Below are 23,004 nucleotides of genomic sequence, written 5' to 3'. Positions count from 1 at the left end.
ACTCAAAGTAATTTGGTATAAAATCCTAACACAGGGAGTCTTAAATTACCGAACTACTTGTTTAAGTTCATTTTGTAGTCAAGAGATTGTCCTAAGAAATTCACCCTTGAAGGCCGCAGGGAGTTCAGCAGACTGTCTGGTGGCTGTCTGTCCAAGTTCCTTGAGGCAAAGAAAAGAGACAACGAATCCTTGTTCTTTGACAGCTTGATTGAATATATTCAGTCCTGAGTTTTGAATAATTTGTTTAACCAGAGATATTTTGTACTGCGAATAATTTTTTTTTTGTATGAAATTTAAGACTTGTATTATCTTTAGAATAATTTTAACACTTGCCAGATCTCTATATCTACTGTTCAACTCTGGGTAGGTGTCCAAATGCTTTTATTATTTGAAAAGAAAACTCTATTGTACATTTGTGATTTTTCATACCTAGTAACAGCTAGGAAGTATAGAAAATATATGTGTTTAAAAAAAGATACAGAAGATGATTGGTTTTAATGTTTCTCTTGACTTTGCTCCCTGCAGGCTTACAATATTTGACCAACTTTCTCTAATTCTTATATTTCTCATTTATTAACAAGGAGAACAATGTTTAAAAAATAATTCATAAACTGAACAATTAGCTCACTGGTAATTTTATGAAGTGGCTGGACAAGCATACCTCTGAGGGCTTATATGAATTCCAATGTGAACTTGGAGAACAATTTTGTTCTCAACCACTGGGTTGTTTTTTAATATCTTTTGTGATTGTAAACATCTTCACTAAATTAATAAGTTAGCTTAATATGATACTTTTTTGCTTTAAGATGTTCTTTTTCTTTTTCTTTCTTTCTTTCTTTCTTTTTTTTAAAGCAGACCCCATGCATATTGTAAGGGTGAAGGAACTGTTGCTACTCACCACATGGGCCCTAGCAAAACCCCTCCTTTCAGAGATCTATTTATGGAGGAGATTTGAAGCAGGAGTGAGTGGGTGTGTTGGTGCCTTCATGATGTAATCGCAGCTTCCTGTGTTTGGGAGCTTACAAAGGATGTCAGCTATTTATCATCCTTCCAAAATCTATTCAATTTACACATGATCAGGTTAACACCTAGAAAGCTTCAATCAAGAGTGCGAGCCAAAGAATTGATCCAGCAGATGGCTTCGTAATATTTACGATCCTCAAAATATTCTTTGCTTAAATTATAACCTTACCGCTTGTGGTTACCATGCTAGAAAATGGATCTTTCGAAAGGGGCAAATTCTCTAGTTTCATTTCACAATCCAGTTTGGTTTTAAGTAATTCTAATAATTTAACTAAAATAATAATTTCTATTCATCTTTTTTTTCTTTTTTGGTGAATGATTTACCTAGACTTGAATAGCAACTGGGCAACCTTTTCTGAATAAAGGAACAGAAAATGCTTATTTTGCAATGTGATGGTCCTAATTCATTTGCCTTGTTTGGAGGCTCAGAACAGAAATGTAAAATGGGTGACACTCGGTTTCAAAGTACTAGTTTGGCTCATAGTTAAGCTGGAATGCTCCTTAATGTAAGGGGTCATAGGAGTAAATGAAGGGAGAGAGGCAAACACAGTATTGACTATTACTGAAATAAGGCTGTCAAAATCCTAGATGCTTCTCATTCTGTGCAAAAGAAAGCTTGTGAGAACTTACGAAGGGAAAAGAAGGAGATCATGCAAAGTTTGCTTTGAAAACTCAATGTCCTTTGTTTTTAGCTCTCGCTTGGTATTATGGATCTTGGAGACAACAGTATGTATTTGTATTTTCCATTTCTATTTAATTTGATTTTTCTAATCTTTCATATTTGGCCAGCTACTTTCTGAGAACATATTGTACACATGTTCTGATGTCGTTTGAAGGCCCTTTGAGAGACAAGAGTTGATTGAAAGGTTTCAGTTCTACAGAAGTGGGTGGCCAAAGAGCTGGAACTGAACAGCTGCCATACACCCATTGAACTTTTGTCATTTATAAATTATTTTCTGTGCCATCTGGAGCAAGAATGGTGCCATGGTTTAGAGAAACTCTGTGGGGTGCATTCATATCCAGTGCGTATGTAATTTGCTTATTACCACATTCAACTGAAATTTTAAATTTTTATTTGCTTGGAGGCTTCAGATGTAAATAAATATGAGTGATTTCTTTAAATGTCATATTAAAGACACTACCTCCACCCCTCCCAGTATTTCCCCCTCCCTCGCTCCCTTCCAGTGACTACATCCTGCCTGCTTTCAGCTCCAGTGGAAAATACATTAATCCCAGAGTCTCCATGAGGTTTCCTGTTTGATGACATAATCAGAAAATCCTCCTCACATTGCCCTTGGGGTTGCTGCCTGGATGCTATGTTGTCTTGGTGGGCGTAACTCAGCTATCAAAAAAAAAAAAAAAAGGTCAGTACAGGCCATAAACTCAGAGCCTGAAATGCATTTATATCATGTTAAAAGAAATAAAGCCGTGGGCATGTCTGCGGACTAGGAGAGAATTTCATTAATCTGCAGATTCTCTTTGGCATTGAATGCATCGGTTGGTGACTTCCATACATATGGCATGAGCTGGTGCAATGCCACCAGCAGGAGGTATTTGAACTGTTTCAGCGTAAGCTGTTGGACTACATCTCAGGGAAAAATACTGCAAACCCTTGACTATTAGATTTTGGTAGTGTTGATTTAAGTTAATTCCACCATCTTCCCCACCAAACCTGTTTACCTAATGATTTTTACCTTTGATCGTTGAACACAGGAAGCTGGGACAAAGAAAACTGCTGGGAAGAGTCAGAAATAGAAGACGAGGATACACTTTAAAATAAAAAACAAAAACAAGATGGCATCTGACATGTAAAGTGGTTTGTAAAAGTTCTGAAGTTAAGATATTGTGAGGCAAAAACTTCAGGAGCTGTGAATTTGTTGGATAAGGAGAAACTGTGATATAAAAGTTGAACCAAAGATATGATATTTAGATGCCAAAGGGCATGTACAGTTTTACAAGTTTAGAAGTTATTGGCATAAGCAATTGAACATATGCTCAAATATGGATTTTTCCTTCGTGATTTGGAGAATTTTTCATGTTTTTTGTTGTTGTTTTGGTAGGCTGCCATAACCCTCCATTTGGTTGACTTGGATCTGGTGTCTCCTAACTTGGATCTTGGAAGTCCGTGATTGATTAGCATTTGATAGGGAGGAGAACTAGGAGCAGGCCCCTCGGCAGGATATATATGTTCTAGAGGCAAACCACTTTCATGATTTTTCCTTCTCTTGTTGTACCACACTCTTCCATCTAGTTTAGGGGGTACTGGTAGGAGAGAAAAGGTATTTCCTGTTAGAGTTTTACTGGAATAAGTGAAAGAGGAAGAGAGGGCATTAGCCTCAGCCCCAGTGAGATGAAAGCCTGGGAGGATGCTACCAATTCTTCGTCTTTGTATTGGAGATGTCATTAGGCTCTCCACATTCTAAGCAACAAATATACCTTTCATGGGTGCTACCCATGTTTTTGGGAGGTCTATAGTATATAACACTAGGATTAAAAAGAAATTATATTCATTTATGTCTACTGTGGACATTTTTGAATTTTATAAATCACTACTGAATGAACTCCAGAAGTTATAATTCTGGATTTCAGGTTCTGTGATTTGTTTTTTTTTTTTTTTATATAATGCTATAGTGGCTACATGCCCAAACTCTGGGTATGTATAGTTCATTTAAACATCGTATGACTTATATGACAACTGTAGTTCCCCCAGGGTAGGAAAGGATCTTAAATAGCACCTCTAATGGGTGAATTACTTTTTATACTCATAACATATCTCTCAAATGTCATCCAACTTGAGTCCTGCTTATGACAGAGAGTCTACCACTTTTCCTAGTCCATTCAGTCTTTGGGCACCTCACATGCTGGTATTGGTCAAAAAATCTAATTAAGTTCCCATACATGGTGACTTTGTACTGTACCCACTTAGCTGAACTGAAATAATAATTCCCAGATCTCTCACACAGTCCCCTTGTTTGGTCCTTGGTTAAGTGCAGGCACAAGAGAAATGTGTGTAGGGTTTCAGAGGTAGAAGGGGAGGAGCAGCCAGTTTTCATGCTCCAAAGATTGATGTGGGGACCCAAGCACAGTGCAGCTCACATGTATATTCTTATCTATCCCCTGTGCTGGTGAGGAGCTGCAGTTGGGCCTCCTCTCCTCCATCTCCTATGTCATGTCTGTTGGCATCTCCAGGTTCTGGACAAAGTGTGCAGCTCTGCAGTGAAGACACCACCTTTTCCTGCAGTTCCACCTCGTCACCCATGTTGGGGTTGGAGACCAGGGTCCCGGTTTTTCCTTGTGCACCCCTTTTCATATTCAGACCCTCTCTCTCAATTGCCTGCCTACCTGAACTATTGCAATTCCTTACCAAACAACAGACATAGCTCCTACAATTGGGTACAATTTAAGTCCTTTAATAAATCTCTTAATTTATACATGTCACTTTCTGGTCAAACTCTAATTATTGAATTGTTCTATTTCTTTCCGGTTATGACACATCTAACACATCTGATGGTGGCTGTTTGAAGACAGCTGTTGGTCTCCTCTTCTTCCTAGCCAGAATTGCCATTTCTCTAGTTTGACACCTATATTCCTTCTAGTATTCTTGATATGATGTGACTTCCTCTTCTCTCACCATTGAGAAGTGTTTTCTAGTTACCCTCTATCCTTCTTAGAAACTACCCAAAATGCTGAATGCTGTTGCGCAGGTGGGTCGTGATAAGCAGAGAGAGAAGGGATGACCATGATCCTTTTTACTCTAGATATGTAATGCAGCGTGATCGGATTAGCAAACTTACTATTTCCCAAATCTCATTGAGCTGAATGTTTTAGAAGATCAGCGTGACAAAATAGAACCCATCGGGATACCCTGGGACTCTCTTCATGTCATTTCTAAGATTCTTCCTCTCACTTCTGCTCATCAAGATTTGTTTGGATCCTATATCTGTAGTTGTTTCCTGTCCAGGTTTAGGTCAAAATGTGAAGTCAAAAGGCTCAAGGTTGTAGTTTAACTCTGTTACTTTCTAGCTTCCTTATTTGAAATGAATTTCAAATTTATTCGAAATTTAACCACAATGTCTCTGTTTCCTTACATGTAAAATGGAAAATAAAATGTTTTACCTCCCACACTGAATAGTTGTGAAGGTAAAGAATAATAGTGTCTGTAGAGGCATGGGGGAGGAAAATAATGTACAACACAAATATTAATTTTTATATAGCAGTCTTAAAATATGATAAATATTCTTTCTTAGGCTTTATCTAGGTCAGGTGTCCTTAACTCCCAGGCCACGGACCAGTGCTGGTTCAGTACTGGTCCGTGGCCTGTTAGGAACTGGGCCACACAGCAAGCGATGAGTGGCAGATGAGTGAGCAAAGCTTCATCTGTAGTTGCAGCTGCTCCCCAGCGCTAGCCTCACTGCCTCAGCTCCCCCTCAGATCATCAGGCATTAGTTTCTCGTAGGAGCACTGGTTCCTGGTGCCAAAAAGGTCGGGGACCGCTGATCTAGGTCATTAGTTTAAAAATTAAGATGGTGAAGCAGTAGGACCAAGGACAAAACCTTATCTCTAGGGACCTTCCATAGAATGGCAATGATTGAATGTTGATGCCATTTTGGTTCCCATGTTTATTAGTCTAACAAAGTACCTTTGAATCCAGCCCATATTTTTTTACATCCTGTCCTTTAAGGTGTCATGAGAATCTTTGTTAGGTTTCTTACTCAAGTTCAAATATATTTTTTTCCAGTATATTTCACGGATCTGCCAGGCCTTGTCGGAGAAGGAAATGAGATTTGTCCTGTCCCCATTGAACCCACACTGTGTGCCAGGATTGTCACTTTCTTTTCTGCATTGTCACAACCAACCTTTTAACAATTTGCCAAGAATCTTGTCCAGGATCAACAGCAAGTACACTGGTGGTGTGTAGTATTGGGATTCTCTTTGTGTTTTCCTTTCCTGTCTTTTTGAAAGTGGAAACTTTATTTTCCTCATATTTAGTCTTCTGGCACCAGTTCTTTTTCTCCATCAGTATTTACAAGAGGGAGATTCAAGAGCAATCAACGTTCTGTTTGAGTCTATGTTGCATTTACATTGCCTTTATGACAGCTCATCTCATTTTTGCCCCAGTGGTGCTAAATCCTGAGCATCAATGAGCTGTGGTTAACTATTGCTAGAATAGAATAGTTAAAATCCATGTAATTGGAAGACCGTAGAAATATATGCTTAAATATTATAAAAGCATTTTAAAATCTTGAGTTACTTTTCATTCCCTTATGAAAGTAAAACCAACAACATAAAAAAAAACTATATAATTAAGGACATTGTAAGAACACAATTTTATTATTGAAAAAAAGCTGAATTTTTTTTAAGTGAAGAAGAGCCTAAGAGAAGTCTGTTAAATTAAAATTTTACGTGGCCTGTTAGTTTAATGGACAAATGATAAAACGATTTGCTCTTAAGGTTTCGTTCTAGCAATAATACTAGTAAGACTGGCTATTTAGCAATGAACTATTATGTTCTATGCTATTTATCAGAGCTTTTACATTTCTTACCTCATTTAGTACAACTAATCTGCAAAGTAGGGGTTTACAAATTCTAGAAATGAGAAAACAGAATCAGACAACTTTAGTCAAATGCTTAATAAGTGCCAAGCTGGAATTTGAATCATCTGATTGCAGAGTTGCAGGTTTTTCCATTACACCACAAGGTAGCTTTAAATGACATTTTCTATTTAACTTTTAAATTTTTACTTATTTAGTGTTATGATGACTGTGCTGAGTGACCTTTAACTTGGGTCATGCCAGTGGGAATTGCTTTAATAAAGCTGTTATATTAATAACTTTTGTGATTGTTGGACTGCTTTATACATTTTAGATTAAAGAAATTTACCAGTGAAAAAAGAGCTGCCTTTCTACATTGCCGGTCATAAGTGTAGATTTTGCTTTATTTATTACAAATCAATTAATGGTCCTTTTCTGTAACACCCCATCAATCAATACATGGAAGTTACCATTGATAAGAATACCTCACCAAAAGAAATCAATTGTCCTTTGTCATTTTGACAGGAATTAGCCACAAAGGTGGATTAATCCAGAATGCAATAGGGAAATACCTGCGGGTGAAGACCAAAACCTAATTTTGTAAAATCAAAAGTGTCATAAGTGCATTTCACAATCAATGCTAACAAAAGGCTTTGCCCCTTGTTCCCATAGTAAGAATTAATTTGCCTCTCCGACATGAGTTGAAACTACTTTTGTTTTTTTCATTTCACCACTGTAGTCTCATTGCCAGACACTGTAGAAAGGCTCAAGATAGTGTATGCTCTGTTCCCCAAGGCTTGATTGGAATTTAAACCATTTTAATAGGGAACTGTATAAGAAAATCTAGTGTAATGCCTGAAAAATGTACAGTTGCAGATCTGTATGAGGCTGCTTTCTGGCTCTGCTACAACGTTTCTGTAAGAAGAGTTCAGAAGAATCTCTGCAAAGGAGAATTTTCATTAACACAGGCTCACCATAGGAATGTTTGAACCTGTATGAGCACCGTCAAACCAACAGCCCTATGCATGCAATATTACTTAGAGCATGTTGGAATGCAGCAACATCAGAAGCTGCATCTGTGGACTCTTATTTTAAGAGGTTATTCCAAACATGTGCATAGTGACCATAATTATGGCCAAAATTAGAATATGCTATTTCCATAATACTTAGGGAAATTCATTTTTAAAGAAGTTTAAAGATTAGACCGTAAAAATCCTCTCTACTTATCTGTATGGCATAAAGTATTCAGGAAATATTTATGCTCCTTCTAGTTCACGTTTATCCCTATGCTGAAAAATTTTAAACCATTTTTAGTCCCTTTGAGGACATTGCCTAGCTTTTTAATTTTTTTTTCACTTATATAGGTCAAGTTCTTGACTAGAAACTCATCTAAATAAGGTTTACTTCTGAATCCCAGTGTTTAAGTAGTTTTGAGGAAATTGTAGTTAACTAAATGGTTTTCCCTATAGTAAGACAGTAAGCATTGAGTGTTTTTCACTAAAAACATTGTTAATTGTTATTTTAAAGTTACCATCATTTCTAGAAATATAAAAATTTTGTATGCTCGTTTCTCCTCTGATATATTTGGAAACTTTCCAAGAAAATATTTACATTTTTATTGCAAATAAGCTTTATATACAAACCTTGATACTGGATGATGTCTTTTTCTGAATACTACTTAAAGAAATCTCAAATACTGGTTCAGTTTAATTCACCCAGGATACGTTTTAGGATTATTCCTTAATCTCTTGATGTCACCTAGTACATGACTCCAGAGGTAGAGTAAGTGATTAGTATTTAGTTTAGAAATTATATGATTTTTAAAAAATATGGTATGACTCTAAGACATGGTTATATTTGCAGCCTCTTTTAGTTAAGGTTTTGGTTAGAAAAGAATACTTATGTTTTTAGAAATGAATACTCTGTTCTTTTCCCACAAACGTCAGTCAGACTTTTAGCTAATTAAATAAAATTTCTTTTTAGTTTCTACTTATGTAAGCAGTCCTAAAAGTGATTAGTATTTTGAATCAACATAGCCACAGTGAATGCAGCTATGTTAAATTATGGTGTTATCAACGTTATTTTAATTCCAAATGTGAGACCATATGCTGAGCCATCAAAGTCTCTATAACTTAAAAGGGATTGAAACTATACAAAATCTGTTCTCTGACAACAGCAAATTTAAATTAGCAGTTAATAAAAGCCTTCTAGAAAATTTCTCCATATTTGGAAATTGAACAACATACTTCTAAATAACCCATATAGTAAAGAAGAATACATTTTGAAATAATAATAATGCATACCCAGTATGTAAAAATCTATGGGAAATGCAATTAAAGCACTACTTAGGGAGAAATTTATTGCTTTAAATGGTTCTGTTTGAAAAAAATGTAAAAATTTAAAAACATACAAATACAATTGGTAAAAATATTATGAAATCTAAAACAAAAATCAAAAGAGTGGTTTATCCTGAGGAAAGAGGATTGTGATCTGGGAGGGACCCACAGGGGAGCTGTATATTTGTTATACAGTTCAGTTTCTTTAACTGCTGTGGAATGTGGGTATCCATTATGGGTTGAATCGTATTCTCCAAAAAACCATATGTTGAAGTGCCAACACTTAGTACCTCATAATATAATAGTATTTGGAAATAAGATCTTTATAAAGAGATGATCGAGTCCAAATGAGGCCTTTAAAGTGGGCTCTGTTACAATTTGGTGTCTTTATAAGAAGAAATGTGGACACACAAAAGAGATAACAGGGACACACAAGCACAGAAGGAAGACCATGTGAAAGAGGTAGCAAGAGGATGGCCCTCTAGTAGTCACGGAGAGAAGCCTCAGAAGAAATCAACCCTGTTGGCACCTTGATCTAAGACTTCCAGGCTCCAGAACTGTAAGAAATAGATTTCTGTTGTTTGTAACACCCAGTCTGTGGGACTTCGTTATAGTAGTCCTAGCCAACTAATACAGTGTCTATATTTTTTTAAAAGGTTCTTAATTACACATGTCTTAAATATTTTTGTACTTATTCAATAATTTACGTCAATTATAAATGAATACATGGATATTATATTGAGTCAAAAAGTTGCCTTTCTGTGTCAGAGCACACCAATGACATTTTAGGACCCCATTTTAATGTTTAAACTTACAGGTAAGAATAACTGTGTGTAAATCTTAAAAATATGACAACATTGTCACTTGTAATTTTATATACCTCAAGTTGTGAGGCTGAGAAAATCTAGGTAAAGCCCTTATAACACATACTGGCACACCATACATTAGCTGTTGTTATTACTGGTGCTTCTGCTATTTATTGTGATTATTTCATTGCAATCTAGTTTTCTTGAAAGATACAGGCTCCAAAATGAATCTCTTACAGTTGACCTTGGGGAAAGGGTGGTAAGTTAAATTTGTTGAGAATATAGCTGTTTCCCACTGGCCTGAGGTTTTAGAGTGAGAGACTGTGAGTGTCCTTTCTAGACAGACTGCTCTACCTTGAGCTCCAGCATGGTTTTCTGCCTCTAGCAGTAGGTGCTGAGAGACAGATTTGTCCTTCCAGGGCTACTTCTTCCTTTAGAACAACATTGGTACCTTTTTCTAGAGGAAGTTAGGAAAAGAAGAGAAGGGAGGGGCTGTTGCTATTGAATTACTTAGATCTAGGTTGGTGGACTTGAGTGGCACATAGGCTGCTGTGAAAATGTGTGTGTGCATGTGCATATATATGCATAGTTAGCAGCAGCCATATTTAAATTGGCATTTCTTTTGGGAGTAATGTTAATAGTCAAAATGCCGTTGATTGAGGGATGTAAAGAAATGTACGTGGAGTGTGCTGTTCTTACCAAAGGGAATTAAGCAATTTCTCTCTAAAAACTCTTCTTGTAATAAACTTCTCTTTTCTTCCTTCTCCCTTCCTCTCTCCCCATCATGCCTGGGATTCTAGAGTTAAAAATGTACTTTTTGGATTAAAAATGCTGTGGTCTCTTCCAAGAATTTATTTTTATATGACAAGCGTCTTGGAAAGAAGACCCCTCTCCATGGGAGGGATCGATTGATCATATTGCTTTCCCATATGGTAACTGGACTAAGAGTAAGGATGGAGGAATGGATCTAGAGAGGTGTCCGTCAATTGGACTCAATAATCATCTGCCCAGAGCACAAACTCTCAGGGACTTTGCTTCTCTACCAGAGCATTTTAACCTTGTGTTTTCATTTCGATAACAATAATAAACTGATCTAAACACATTCTGAATCATGCGAAAGGTAATGTTATAACAAGGTCTTCCCATGAAACTTCAGCACCTGTGTTTACCTTTGTGCTTGCCTGCCCCTAAGCATTCTTTGTTTCTGGCTAACTATTGATTTACAAATGATGAGTTTCTATCAAGTGTAGGCTGGATGACACCCTTTTCTGATATAGGTTATAGAAAAAGTGGTGGGAGAATTGAGCCATTCTGTTGCCCAGAGTACAGCAAGTACACTTAGCTCAAAAGAATCTTGGCTGTAGCATGAGTGCCATAGTCATGCTATGGCAAATTTGTTATAGCAAGACCTCATGCATCACATTTCAGTTAACATTGTTAAATTGTGCTGGTTTTATAGCTTTTCTTAACTTTTTCTTATAAATTTATTTTGGCTGTATGGTTCTATAAGACTTTGAAGCTTAAGGAGTTTATTCCTAGTTGTTTTTTATGTACATCTTTTGGAGTTTTAATGAAATAATTTAGGCCAATATTGGGAGTATGAGTAAACTTGTAGATTACTCAGGTTTAAGAAATGCTACTCTGCTGTGTAGTAGAGACTGTCAGGACATAGAGCTGTAATGAGGACTCCTGGGGGAGGCATGGGAAGTGAGGGGGTGTTCAGGATGAAAGATTTGATGGTTAGGGATGAGATGGCTTTGATAGTCTCTTTTGTAGATGTCCAGGATGAATAAAGGGAACCCAGAAAAGGATTTCTGTAAGTCCTCCCCAAAACTTGATCAGCTTTACAATTTGGCTTGTAGCTGGCATTCTGGATGAGGTATTAATTAATAGAGGTGCTATCTCAAAAGATCTGACATCTCTCTCCTGGATTACTTCAAAAACAAATGCATTTTTACAACAATTCATTATGAAAATTGAGGTCAATGATCTCTATATAGAAAGGTGAAGTGATGTCAGACCCTTTCCATTTACTACTGGCAGGTAGGTCTATAGGCCAAATGTGGGGTCTTCACACTTGTATGATGAGCAAATGGAATCAGCAACAGTTAGACAGGAAGGCAGAGGGGCAAGCAGATAGTCTAACCCCCAGTCACCATGTATTTAGTGGAGCCTCATGCTGATGCTGAATTCCCATGTTTAAGCTGCTGTTGAGATAAAACTTCTATTTTCTATCCTTTATTAGTTCTTCATTAACTGACCTCACTTTTTGTTGAATTCGGAGGTGAACCAGCTTTATATCAAGTTCCGAGAAATGGAGTTGTGTCCTCAGGTTGACATACATTTGCAGGAAAAGAACTTGAGCTAAATGACCTCATACTCTTAATTTAATAGAAGTATAACCCTAAGTCGGAATAATAGTGATGGTTCTTTTAAAAATAAACATAGGTCGGAAAGTTAACTCATGGCCAATTAACTTCATGAAGGATTACTACATAGAAATGACAATGACAACAGGAAGTAAAGCATGGGATTTTATGATTTCTGGGCCTTTTGGCATGTTAGCATACTGGGCAAACATGTATCCTGCAAAACTTGGGCATTTTTATAATACTAAGAATGTACTACTTAGACCAAAATAAAATTTCAGAATCTCACTTCCCGAAATAAATAAATAGAATTACCACTAGATTTCATTAAAGAAGATGTAAAATTGCTTAATGGTCTATATATGTATATATTTATATTTTATCACATATATTACATATATAGAGAAACTTATGTGTTATACACAGTATCACATGTACAGTGATAAACTTTTCAATATATACTATAATACAAACTTTATTTCATGTGTTCACCATTTAATTCATTTTATTCCTATACCCTGTGGTGGGGAGAACTGTGGTGAGGGGAAATTCAGTCTTTCTGTCTTCAGAGGAGACCATGTTCTTAAGGAGAGAATGGACTTTAGTAAGCTGATTTGAAGCTGGATTTCATTTGCAGCTTACAGTTTGTCACTTCCACTTTATAACAGCATCAAACACCAAAATGCAATCCTTCTCAAAGAAAAAAAAAGTAGAGCTGGAAGGGGAAAAAGGGAGGGAGGAATGAAACTTGACCTTTAGAAAGTAATTATGTTAAATTTATATGTGAAATTAACTATAACAAAATAAGTCACCTAATAAAAAGATAAGAGTGAAAGTTATCTAAGAAGACATGAAATAAGTGTGAGATGTAAAGATAAAAACGAAAGTGATAGTGAGTTTGAAGTATAGGAAAAGGTTAGAAACAGCAAAGAAAGAACAAATAACTGGAAATGTTACCAAGTAAGTTTGGGTTTCAGATCTTCCCTTACATGACACCTAATAAGGTTTTGTTAAACTTACAGTTATTTGATAATGGAAGAACTTTTGAATGTGGTATTTTAAGAGTTTTTCAGCTAAAATAAGATAAAAATGTGTGCTGCCCCTTTCCCCATTAAAGTATTCAATAATGTGTTAAATGAGAGAAATTACATTTTTAGGTTTTGCTTTTGCAACTTTTTCCTTTGATCAAGGAAAGACAAAAATTTAGCTGCCTTTCATGTTCAAAGTGAGTCTATATGGAATGATCTGTTCATATTGTTTATGATGCTAAAACCATATGCCGATAAAAATGTAAATATGTGTAAACGACAGTGTAACACACAAAAAAAATTTCCACAGACATGTCAATATCAGAATTGTAATTTAGATTGCTTAATGGATTTCCCAGTAATGATGATTGTTTGTTCGAAGTCGTAATTTTACCTTCTTTGCAGGAGGTAAGCAGGACTTAGGGGACTGCAAGTATTTCTTATTAATAAATTCCCACAGCAAGCCTTTTCTGTTTCTCTTGAATAAGTAATCCACACGACAGCACAGAAAAGCATTGAAGGGGGAGCATGGTGGAGGTTCGTATTTATGCTGATTTCGTATTGGCAGTTACAATGTTCAGGATAAGTTTTTTATTTAAATTGCTGGAATGTAATATCGTTAAAACGCATTGTGTGTTTTCTGTACTAAGTGATACTGGAAGAGCATCATGGACATTACCTTCATTGAAACTTCACAACAGCACAGTAGGATATTATTTTATCTCCCAAAGTCAGAAGAGGAAACCAAGGGAAGCTCAGAGAAGAAATTTTCCCCCAGCCAATCCTAGAGCTAGGATTTGGAGTTAGATCACTTGCAGGAGGGCTCTTAATCACTGCTTCCCAAGGACAGGCGTGGATACTAGTAATACAGGTAGAAGGTGAGTCCAAACCAAGAGCCATTTAATTTTGGCCTATTTAGGTGAAAAGAAAGGTGATACTATATGGAAGAGTCTCATAAGAGGTAGGGTTTTATCTTAAGTGCTGAGGCATTAAAAGGAATTAAAAGATTGAAGATTCTAGCATGAGGAATGGTCTGAACAAAGCAGTGGAGCAAATGTCTGTTTAGGAAGTGGGGAAGAAATGAACTTGACTGGCGGGGAGACTTTCTGTGGAGGAAACTGGGATATGAGATCTGCATTGCTCATCAGTCATGAATGTATGTTGATATGATTAAGAGTAATTTGGGGTCAGATTCTTAAGTCTTGAATGCTTAGCTCAGGAGTTTATAGCAGTGTTTCCCAAATTGTATTCTGTGCAATCCTGGTATCCTAATGAGATGTCTGTGAAAATGCATTCTGTGGTCAAGTAAACTTAGGAAACACTTCACAAAGTTTCTATAGACTTCTCAGTTTTGAATTTACTAATTTATACTGTGTATTCTCGAGAAGGTAGTATCTGAGCACAGAACCTTTGTTTCCCAGAATACGCATAACCACCATGCATGCTAATTCCGTTTTCTGTTTGGGAAACACTGGCTCAGACTGTTCTGTACAGGATGAGGCATTAAGAAAACAGTTCTGAAGAGGGCAATAATAAGAAAGTATGACTTAAAGTTTTATACCACTTACATCTGCCTGCAGTTTTTTATTCTCTAGGTATAGATCTAAGCAGCTGATTTTTAAAATACAGAGAAGTCTTAAAATTTCATGGAATCCCAAAGTCACTTTTAGGAAGTAATTCGAATATATATATTTTTTAATTTAGCATTTTAAAAAAATTGAAATGCCGAGCTTCTGACTTCTGTTGTTCTCATTATTGACACTGAGTTTTAAAGAATTTTTCCTCGTTAATCTCATTTATCCAGTGACATTAGCACTACTTTGGGCATTAGGTACCGTAAGAGCTGTGGGGCCAGTGAGAGAAACATTACCAGCCGCATTTCCTGTAGCATTCTCCATACCACCATGGTGTTGAAGACTAGATTCACCAAGACCTCATATAATAGATAAGGACATGGTGGGACTAAGCCGGTTTCCAGTTTCTCTGGCAGCTGTCGATAAAGCTTTTAATGCTGTTTCAAGCACCCTGCTCTTAAAACGCCATACTAACAATTTGGTCTGGTAAAACCATGTGACATACCTAATGCTTGTGTTATATATTTTCAACTCTGGATTATCACAGGATCATAGGAGAATGAATCCAAAAATTGTTTCCTCCTCTACCCATATTTGAAATAGAATCACATGGACAACTGCATTTCTTCAATAAATCCTTGGTTGCTTTCTTCTCTGCCTTTTAATAGCTATTTTTAGGATTATTTTCTTCTCCTTTAAGTTTTGAAATAAGGTAGCAAATAAATATGTCTTGGGTAAAATTAGTTAGATGAGAACATTGGATTCAGAGAAACGTTAAGCAGAACCAAAAATACAATTAACTAGGTAGTCTTAAAGGCCTTCAGTTAATATTTATTCTTCACAAATACAGGTTGAGTGATCAATAGTTAATGAAAGTTGTCAAGCTTACCAAGAATCACGCTCCAGATGTTTGTATAATTCTTCTAAATGAAGACTTAGACTGAAATCAGGGACAGTGGGAGAAAGATTAAAGTGCATAATAAATCCTGAAGTTTTCTTAAAAGCAATATTGCTTTTAGTCCAAACTCTACTTTAAAAATTATATGAATGCGTATCTTTCAGGAGAATTGCTTTTTTTTTTTTAAGGATGTCCAGGAGTGAGTGTTTCCAACTTGTTTTTTCGTGTCCATTTTTTTTTTTTTTTAATTTATTTCTGGTCACCCTAAACAGTCCAAAGTTTCTCTAAATCCAACTGGAATATTTTTTATTTAGACTATTTTTAGAATGTGTGTGTGTGTCAGTGTGTATGTGTGTTGCTATTTTCTTTCGGTTTGTTTGTATCTGGTACTCTTGGAGATTTTCGAAATAATCATGAAACACTTATGTCATAGACAGTGTTTACTGTCTTTCAACAATAGTTTACTTTTTTTTGTTAATAGGACATGTGGTGTGAGAGCATGTATTTGAGAAACAGGACAGACAGCATGGAGGTAGAGTGTGAGGCACTTGAATCCTTCTGGTTGGATTTGAGTCCTGGCTCCACTTCATACTAAGGACGTAACTTTGGGCAACTCACTCAGCCTCTCTGGGCCCTGGTTTCTCCTTATGTAAAATGGCTTTGATGGTAATACCTATCACAGATGTTTTTAATAGATATTTAAGAGCTTAGGACAGTACCAGATATATAATAGGTATTAAATAAATGTTAGCCATTATTACTAAACAAATTAGTGTCAGATGTTAGGCTTTGCTTTTAGATTTTATCGTTTGAAAAAATGATTTTTATTTTTGATGGGTTACAGCAGTAGAGGGAAGAAATGAGGCAGGAGGGTGGTGTAATTTTTTTGTTTGTAATATCACTGGAACATCTTTAACTGGAAGATAAGACTTGTCTTGTTGTATGTTCTTATTTGTATGCAGTAGCCATATCGTTTTTCCCCAATTAATCGCAAGCTTCAGAATTCTCTGTGCACCTGTGGAAATGACTTCCTTGTGTTCTCTACCAGAAGCTTGAAAAAAAACCTGAGAAGACATTTACTTTTTACCTTCCTAGTTTCAGAAACCTTCTGTGGCTTTTTGTCACTAAAGTTAGCCATGTTTATGGTCCTAAGAAACCACAAACATATATGTCAGTGTCTGTTACTGCTGTTGTCAAAGGTGAGGGGGGAGGGAGCACAAAAAATAGCAGACCCGATGTACCCGTTGGTGACATTGGTGGGTTTTTTTGGTCATGGTGTTGAGTGATTAAAAATCAGGTTATTAATTAACCATAATTGATTTACATAGCTAAATTCCACAGAACTTTCTTTAATGCCATTACTGACCATAAAATTGACAGTTCGATATTTTAGGATGACTTTTGCTTGTTGGCTGTTTGTCTTTGAAATATTTTGAGAAATATGTTCCCTGTATAAGTCCAGTCTCATCTCTGAAGTATTTCCAACTTCTCTGGTTTAGAATTTTTCCTGAGAGTTTGCCACTAAAATCAGAAGCTGTGATGTGTTTGAGAAATTCCAAAATCTTTTCAGTCCGTAGCCCCTGAATTCTTTCTACAAACAATTTCTGTAGGCCTGCATTATTATTTCAACTTCTTCCCAGAGCGATGACTTCTAACTCTGTATCTTCAGTCTGGAGTGCTCACATTTGCTCTCACCCCTCCAGGTGGTATTTCATCCAGGTTATTCCATTCATGCCTCAAACTCAGTATCTTCAAAACAATAATTTTTCAAATTCTGTCCACCTCTTCTCTCCCAATGCCTTGTTAGTGACATTTTCATTCTTCCAGTTACTGAGGTGTTATCCCAGGCAACTTTTCCCTATTCCTTATTCTCTTTATGCAGTCACTCATACCTTTTAATTCTTCATTAATACTCTTTTTTACCCAGCCATCCCTCTTTCCCCTCATTTTCTCCCTGGTCAGGAACATGTGGCTTCATGACTAGATTACTATAACAGCCTCCTAACGAGACTCTAAGAAAAAGGTATTCAGTCCTTTCTTCCCTCCATAGCTTTCTGTTTAGAGCCCATATTTTATGTTTCACTCCTGATCTCATGCTTATATTGGTTCTAAGTAAAGCCCAGACTCTTCAATCAGCTTGTCTTCACTTGTCCCTACCATCATTTGCCCGTAACATCTTCTGTTCTGCAGCCACAATTTATTTTTATGCTTAGTGTCATAACTTCCGTCATACCAGGCTCTTTTTTTTAACTTCTTTTGTTCCAATCCCTTGGAATCTCCTTCTCCCATATCTCCACTCAAGTATCTTTTTTTATTCATGAGCTTCAGCTCATGTTTTCCCATTTTCTTTCATATATCCCCTGTCACTTAAAGACCCATAACCCTCATTTCCTCTCTCATTTCTTGCCTTGTATGAATACTTAACTGTTACCTATTTTTTATATTTCTATTTTATGTTTTCCATTTTTATATTTCCATGTTTCATATTTTCCACTTAAACAGTTTTTAACTCCCTAAGGGCAGATATTATTGCTTATGTGTATATTTCTCATCAGAATGATTTATATAGAAGAAATTAAATGTGAGATGAATCCATGGTTAAAATTGGGAGGAGTCAACATATGTAAGGCTCTGCTTGGAATCAGACAAGATGTTATGAGGCAGTATTCATATAAGTAATATGCAAATGGTGTGAATATTTTGGGGCATGTTTCTGGCTTTTGGCGATAGTATCCTCTATTCTGGAATAGCAACACTCTCCCTGAACTTCTCGTGACTTTCAAAGTTTAAACAGAGACACTAAGGTGTACTTCCATAATAGGTCCTACAAATAAGACCTGATTTGCTCATATTTGTTTACATATATTTTACTAGGTCTTTTATTTAATATGGCTACTTGTTAGTCTTTTTTATCTAAAAACTTATTAAGATACAGGTGCTATATCATTGTCATCTCTGTACACCCATGGTCTTCATTATAAGGGTAAAGAAATTTGTTTATCTTTACACATAATTGGTTGAGGACAGGGACTATATCATAGTCCTTTGCATCTTTTCATTACACCTTGCTGCCTTCGCTCTCAGACTGTCTTATCTGGAACTTCAGATACTCCGCCTCTAAGCCATTTCCACATTCCAGCTAGTACTAGCTATGGTAAATCACTAGCTAGAAGGTGAGCTGCTTGCATTCTGCGATAAAGCACCGTAACCTGAACATTTTGGTGGAGAAGAAAATATAGAATCTATAGCTGTAGGGCACAGATGAGTCGTTTGCACCTGATTAGCGTATGTTTCTTCACCAGATAAATCTGTGTCTATTAATTTTTTTCCTCATCTTTTTCCCCAGGTGTCCATATTAGGGAATATATTCATTCCCCCCACCCCTTTCTTTGTAGGATCTGTATATACTACTCCAGCAGAGTCTAACTTGATGTCCCCCACAAATCTCAATACTGTGCCTTCTTTTCCATCACCAGGTCATCCCTGGTGTCCTCCTGGAACATCCTGCTCAACTGCCTCTGACCCATGGATAGCTGTTCTCTATCATCCATTCCACCAGATGCCCTCACAACTAACAGAGAAGAGAAATAGCTAATGGTAAGATTTTTTTCCTCTTCTTAGAAAATTTCTAATAGGTTTACTTTTATGTGCTGCCAATGTAAGGTTTTCCTTAGGAATGGATGGTATTAGTATAGTTCAAAAACATTTGTTTTTAGAATATTAAAAGTTTAGGAACTTTGTGTGGGATCTTTTCATAGTGATGGGTTAAAGGGGAGAAGACGAAAGAGCACATTACAGTTAACTTTTTCAAACACTCCAATATTTTTGACATTCTGAGTTTCAGATCTCAGAGTTCCATTGACTTCTGGCTGTCACCACAGCATGACCCACCACTACCTTAAACTCAATATAGCTGGAAACATGTTCATTCTCTTTGTTCTGCTGGAATCTTTTCTTTTGGGCTTTGTACTTCAAAGATTGTTGTCATTTACCTGCTGCCCCATGCCCTACCAACCACTCATTCCCTGTTTAAGTAACCTGCTATGTCCTCCAAATATTTTTTAATCTATCACCGTTTTCCAATTCTTATATCTGGCTGCTATCTCCAGCCTTTGCTGGTTCACTTACCTTCTTATTGGACCATATAGTCTACTGTGGATAACCCTACCCTGCTCCCATTGCCCCAGAATAGATCTCATTGAGTTATTTCCCTTGTGGACTAAAGAGCACATTTGAAGTTTCTTTTAGTATTCCATGTCCCATCTGTTTCATTTCTATAATCTTTTCACACTTGGTTTCACTGATGTTCTGATTTGATTGTCTACTTTTGGTTCATTTCCTAACTCAGTCCTGATTGGGCCAGGGCACATGTAAATGTTTTCGATCCCCCACGTACCTCTTCCCGTATCCAATGGGCACATAAAATTAAGAAACAATCTTAGATTAGAAATTCAGTGGTCTAGTGATGTCCTCTGAGTTGCTGTATCTTTCCCGTTGTCCTCACTGGTATTCTGAGCCAGTTTTCTTTCCCCACGTGTCATCATTTGGTGGCCATGATTTGCAGTTCTTCTTCCATCTTGTTTTGATCTAGTCTGGAGTTTTACCAGCGCCCCTATTGGCTAAATTTTGGCCAGTTACTCGGTTGAATAATGTAGCTTTCCTTTTAGGCTTCAGCTTTTCGATAGTTGAGGTCCATCTGAATTATTCCTATTAGAACTGATGATTGTGACATGTAAGAACACCTGGGAGATGGGCCTTTGCTCACTATATATATTAGTCTCCTGTGACTACTATAACAAAGTACTACAAACTTAGTGGCTTAAAACAACTGAAATTCAGGTGTTGACAGGAATGTACTCTCTCTAGAAGCCTGGAGAGAATCTGTTCCTTGTCTTCTCCAGTTCCTTTCTGGTGGCTGCTGACATTCTTTGGCTTGTGGCTGCATCACTTCAGTATCCACCTCCATGGTCACATTGCTTTTCCTCTTCTGTCTATAGTCAAATTCCCTTCTGCCTCCTTCTGATAAGCAAACTTGTGACTGCACTATGGCCCAACCGGGTAATCCAGAATAATCTCTCTCTCTCAGAATCTTTAATCAGATCTGCAAAACCTTTGCCATAGAAAAGTTCCAGATATTAAGACCTGTTATCTTTGGAGGCTCTTGTTCAGCCTCTTGCATTGTGTTGTACTCACCTGATTTGGACCTGCTGCTTCTCAATCCCTGGTTCTCACCCTTCCTGGGTCTTAGTTAAACTCCTCAAGCCTGTTGGCAGCATGCTTCCTATCCACCTCACCTACACCTGGAGAATTAGACTCAGCAGTGCTGTGCATTTCCCAAGAGTCTGTCTCAAGCCAGGGCAGGTACCATTTCCCCTGCTCCTTTTTTTTTTTTTTTTTTTTTTTTCATCTTTCTCGTATATCGAATTACATAAAATATCAAGTCTGTTTTCAAAAATATCCTGTGATGCTTCTTCTCTCTCCCCTTCTCCCCCTGTCCCCCTCTTTCCCTCTCCGTCTCTCCGTCTCTCCCTCTCTCCCTCCCACAAAGACCTTGCAATTCAGGCCCTCCCAGATTGTCTCCATTGTGCTTGACTTGACCAGGACATACTGAGACATGCCCTGAGATGTGGGCTGCTGTTTGCTAGTCTAGGATGCCCTTTTCCCTTCTTCTGTATTTGATAAAGTAGTGCCCTTCTCTCCATTTCCATGTAAAATTAGTTCTTCCCGTTCTTCTCCCTCAGCACACTGTTCATACTTGATTCAAACCCATTTTATTTTTCTTTATTGTGTCTATATTTCCTCCTTGATAGACTTTGAGTTTCATGAGAACCAAGAATAAGGTATTATCTTTTTTATTTTAACCTCGCACATGAACCACAATAAGTGCTTGATATAATAATATATAATATAATAAATATGTTTAATCGGTCAATTTCAGATTTTTCCATAATTCAGAATCTTAGGCTATATAAATATTTAATAATCCTTCAATTTCCTATGAACCCCCAAGTAATTGTTTTTTTGTTGTTGTTGCTGTTTTTGTTGGCTATGTGCAGTTCATTTTGGCTTCTGTTTCTGGTACAAATTGATTAAAAATGCTCTAATTTATGTATTCTGCATTTAAATTTTATTCACTGTGAGGGGGTCATTACGCTTAACCCTCTGTGGAACTAAACATGAAAACTATGAGAGTAATGTCACTTGATTGTCTTCTTGTAGGTCTAGAACTTTAAGCAATAATTTGGAATTTTGTCAGGATTGCTTCTTTTGATTTTTTGGTGATCTGTCAAAACAGGACTCTTTCTTTTGTTTTTGTTTTTGTTTTTGTTTTCCCTGGATGCTTTGTTTTGTTTGATTAGCATTCCCCTCCCCCGCCCTGTCTTTTCACTGGAAGCTGGGGACAGAATTGCCCACTGCCTCCCTGATCTTAAATGTTAGGCCCTGTAAGGCCTCTGTCCTATTGTATTGCTAGTGTCTGTTTCTTATTTCTAGTTTTGTGGAAAGTGCTGGTATTTTACTACATTGCATGTCTTATATTTATGAGAAACTCAAAGGGCTTTGTGGATTTCCCTTTTTGGTATCTAATCTTCTAACAGTTCTCTGAGGTAGGTAGCGTGAAGTGTTATCTTAATTTTGCAGATATTATAACAGAAGCATCGCACAACTTGATGTAGGCCCCATAGCAAATCAGGGGATGAGTGGAAACTCTTCAGCCTTTCATCCTCCATTTCAGTAGTCTAGATGCCAGATGACTTAATTTTAATATTTAACATCTATACCCACGTCGGTTTTACATGAAATATTATTGTCAGTACTCACATAGGAGCCAGTGTTCTGATTTTAGTATTACTCCTCTATTTTTCCATCCTATAATCATTTGTTTTATATATACACACATCATAAAAATATACTTTGTTATATAATCATATAGAATATACTTTGTGTAATAAAACGACCTTCTTTCAAAATAATTTATATACAAAACTGGGTTCTGCAAAGGAGTTAACTTGTTCAGGGGACTACATGCATATATGAGATTCAGCTTATTTTATGTATAAGATATCACCTTCTACGTTTTGACTAACTTTCTTGTCAGGTGAACATACCATATAGACGTTAGCTAGAGATGTGAAAATATTTAAAAATACATACAACCCATGACAGTGAAAAATGTAAGAAAGTAAGAAATACTATAAATTGGACAGCAAGTACTCATTAATAAGTGAAATAAATATTTATATTTGGATAATTCTTCCATGCAAATGACAGGATCCCCAAAGTGAGCTTATACTATAAGGTTCATATACTTTTCCTCAAATGTTAAGTTTTTTTTCTCTCAGAAGACAGTTAATACATTTTTTTTAATGTAAAATTTTACTGTAAATTAAGTTCTTGGTCAGATTTGCCTGCGTCTCAAGAGAATGTCTCAAGGGACTTCG

The 23,004-nt window shown here is 36.6% G+C and overlaps 1 long non-coding RNA gene across 10 annotated transcripts in view; it reads left to right on the top strand.

Annotated features, from left to right (window-relative positions):
• LOC107519984 overlaps nucleotides 1-23,004 on the top strand; it is a 364,500-nt gene that overhangs the window by 242,259 nt on the left and 99,237 nt on the right. For all 10 annotated transcript variants that reach the window (XR_004955672.1, XR_004955661.1, XR_001599211.2 and 7 more), the window contains one exon: nucleotides 19,042-19,162. This is a non-coding gene — a long non-coding RNA (uncharacterized LOC107519984). The remainder of the gene's footprint in view (nucleotides 1-19,041; nucleotides 19,163-23,004) is intronic.

This window comes from Rousettus aegyptiacus, unplaced genomic scaffold, assembly GCF_014176215.1.
Source record: "Rousettus aegyptiacus isolate mRouAeg1 unplaced genomic scaffold, mRouAeg1.p scaffold_m13_p_1, whole genome shotgun sequence".
Taxonomy (NCBI): Eukaryota; Metazoa; Chordata; class Mammalia; order Chiroptera; family Pteropodidae; genus Rousettus; species Rousettus aegyptiacus.
Note: the sequence above shows the minus strand (reverse complement) of the source record. Positions and strands in the feature narration are given on the sequence as shown.